Raw genomic sequence first — 3902 nt, 5'->3', positions numbered from 1 at the left:
TCTTTCCTTTTCTTTGATATAACTTAGACATGTTTGACTTAATACGTTTCTTACTCGCATCAGGATGTGCGTCCAGGCCCAGTGTTCATAAAACATTCTTTAGTCTAAGTTGAGTTTGAAATTTTATTATCAATTTTACCAAAACTTCAAGGTTAAATTCAAACTGAGGCTGGCATCAATATTGAATAGCCACTTGAAAATAGTTAAGGTATAGGTCCATGTTTCGGAGAAAAAAAGTTCGTTGTCATCAAATCATAGAAAGCATTGTTTTACATGAAAATTTAACAGCGTATAAAATATTTATATTATTCTACAAAACCATTGTCAGTTTACTGATACATGTATCGAACTCCAAAAAGGGACAGCATGAAGGGGCCACACTTCTGGACAGTTCAGCGCCTTTAAAAACTCTCCATTTTTTAAAAGCTGTTACATGTATTCGTTTTGATGCATTTGCAACATCGTGCGAGTGTTTAAACTTTACATAACTAGGTAAAACATCGTTTTTGATAATTGTTTACATTTATTTCTTTACAAATGACATTTTTATTTAAAGGGGGACAACTCATTAAGAATATTTTAAGTATCCAACTCTGTGGGACAGAACAGTAAAACATATATTGGACAGATAAGTTGTGTGTCAAGATGCTGTTCATTTACTAAAAAAATCTGTTTTGTGATATACTGCTAAACCTTTACTTTACTTTTAAACGTGCTATTTAGATATAAATGAAAACTAAAGTTTCATTATCAAACTCAGCTGAGACTGAAAACATTTTGTGAACACTGGGCCAGGACCGCATTCAAATGAATCGAACCTCCTGCACATGAAAGGCCAACTCGACCACGTCTGTATAAAAGCAAGCAGTATAAGAACAGCCATATAGTTTATCCTACTACAATATGGTGTTTAAAACTGTCTGTCGTTCATAATGTCCGTCAGTAGAAAGAGGTCAATAATTTGGTTTGACAAATACTTGCCAATGAAAGGTCATACCAGTTAAAATTATTTATAATTGAGCCGCACCATGAGAAAACCGTCATAGTGTATTTGCGACCAGTATGGATCCAGACCAGCCTGCGCATCCGCACAGTCTGGTCAGGATTCATGCTGTTCGCTAAGTTTCTCAAATTGCAATAGGCTTTGAAAGCGAACAGCATGGATCCTGACCAGACTGTGAGGATGCGCAGGCTGGTCTGAATCCATGCTGGTCGCAAACGCACTGGTGGTTTTCCCATGCGACTGCTCGTATGTATATACAATAATCGCAACACAAATCAACAATCGCTGCCATTTGAATATAACACAACTGAATGAAATTAAGCAGTTTACTGAACACCCAATCTGATTGAAATTTGGTTTTCAGAAGATTGCGAATTCATGCATGTATTTAAACGTGTACGCGCACGTATTTTAAACAAGCGTCTGAATAACAACCATTTTACACGTTTAAACATTTTTAACCGAAAAAGACTGCCTTTACAGAATGTGTAAAATATTCCTGCACACTATATTCCTCCTATGATCAAATCGTTTTTGTTTATTCAATTTAATATGGAGAGTTGAACCAAAAACGAATTACTAGTGATTTAACCCTTACCATGCTCAACACAATTGATTCTGCCTTTGCGACCGGTGTAGATCATGATCAGCCTGCACATCCGTGCAGTCTGATCATGGTCTGCATTGTCCGCTATTCAGTATCATCTTGGTAAGCACCCCTTTTAAAAGTTAATGGTACTGTCCAATGTGAAAGATGGACAAGTTCATCATAGAAATTTATCAAGGTAAGGGTTAAATGTTTATAATTGAAATAGGATAACCCTGACACCATCAAATTCAAAAGTCAACAAATACCATCAAAGAAGAATGTCCGGCGATATCTACTTTCATATGCAGCTTTCAACTGCAGTGAAGTATTTAAAGTTTAGAAATACAACTATGCTCCAGGATACGCAACAACGAATAACTACCATTTTATTTCTTTCTTCTTTGAATGGCCGCCAATTTTAATTTGCCACACCAATATGTGGCAAAAACAGCAAATATTTCTGTACATGCTAACTTAGAAATTTCACAGACGTAAAGTGCTTAAAATCTCATGCACGCCATACTTTTCAATTTGATTTTATGCCACTAACAAAGCAGCAGTCAGCATTAAAAACTTAACTTTCCCATGGAAAATGCTATTTTCCCATAGGAATGCGGTCTTTTCCCATGGGAAATTCACTTGCCCATGGGAAAATGAATATCCCATGGGAATAACATGTGATAAATTTTCCCGGAAATATATTTCTTTCTTAAGATGATAAATCATTATCTTTTAAACTTATTCTACACCAGGCACATCATAACATGACTTCACAAAAGGTTATTTGAAATTTTTTATTCTTAAATTATTCCCCTGGGAAATATTTCCTACGGGAGATATTTCCCATGGGAACTATTTCCGACGGGATTGAATTCCGTAGGGAATATTTAATATAAAATAAGTCATGTGTATAATTTTCCACAGAAAATTACTTTATAAGAAACTGAATATTCTTATCTAAATAATACCTTTTAAGATATGGAAGTCGTCGATACTGTTGTTTAAATTGACATCAAATGGGAAATGTATCAGGCGATATTTCTTTTCACATTTACCTAATGCAAAATTACATCTAAACCAAACTGCTGTGATCTGGAGTTACTACTCATACTAACCCTTATAATGCTAGACACGTTTGAGTCTACCTTTGCGGCCAGTGTAAATCATGATCAACTTGCATATCCGTGCAGTCTGATCATGATCTGCACTGTTCGCCATTCAGTTGGTATCTTTTTGTAAGCGCCCCCTTTAACAGTTAATTGTACTGTCTAAACTGAAAGATGGACAAGCCATTATAGATATTCAGCAGGGTAAGGGCTAAAATACAGCTTAATATTCTCTCTCTTTCATATACGTTCTAATGTCAAAAAAATCTCCTATGCGAATAAAACAAACACTAGCCTTAATTTAAATCAAAAAGTGAAAAAATAACCTATTAAGAGTTTTATCCTAAATTACGAACAGACGAACTAACAGCTTGAATACTAATGTTAAGATAATATTATATCTATCAAATCAACTATTTTGTGATATTTGTTTACGCTGAATCAACATTTTATAAGATTTTCCTTATTACTAGGCGTTACTGTTTTTAATGACGTGTTTCAGCAACTTTTCCCTCAAAAATTGGCGCCAGGTAAATAACTATTTTCTATACTCATTTAGACATCTTTTTTATCATTTGTTATAAGAAGATCGAATAGACTATTATCGCTCATATTCATTACAGCAATCTTAAGTTAATATATATTTTTGAAAAAAAAAATCCGCAAAAAATAGGGCAAACAAGCACTGTAGCAAGACTAGAGATCATCGGTTAATTAACAGGGGATGAAATTCCCCGAGACGGTAACGTCCGTATAGTTATTCTTCTTTGTTGTCTGCATATACCGAGGCATTTTTTTTCGATGTTTTCCGGTTCAGGTTTATGTACTGTCCGGGGACTGGTTGTCTTCAAGAACAACACAGCACCCTAATCAGTCAGATATTCCTAAATCGTGCCAACATGATTCTTTTATATATTTTCGTAATGAAAACTGTATAAATGCAACGATAAAAAATCACGTTTTAAAAAAAGTAAGGAAGTGTAAAGGACGTCAAGTTTCTGCGCGGCAAACAATACTAAAAATCCTAATGCCAGTGCGGGAACGAGGTGAATGACGTCACCGTCACACCGGCTGTCCGTAAATTTTGCAAAATATGTTATTTGCTGTAACAGGTATGGTGACACTAAATGTTAACTGTTTCGAGCGAAGTTTCACTTTCTTATGAGTGGTGAATAGTTTCTTTGTAAGCGAATATATAAAAGAT

This window comes from Mercenaria mercenaria, chromosome 4 (assembly GCF_021730395.1).
Source record: "Mercenaria mercenaria strain notata chromosome 4, MADL_Memer_1, whole genome shotgun sequence".
Classification (NCBI taxonomy): Eukaryota; Metazoa; Mollusca; class Bivalvia; order Venerida; family Veneridae; genus Mercenaria; species Mercenaria mercenaria.
The sequence above is the reverse complement of the archived record's forward strand: the minus strand, read 5'-3'. Positions refer to the sequence as shown.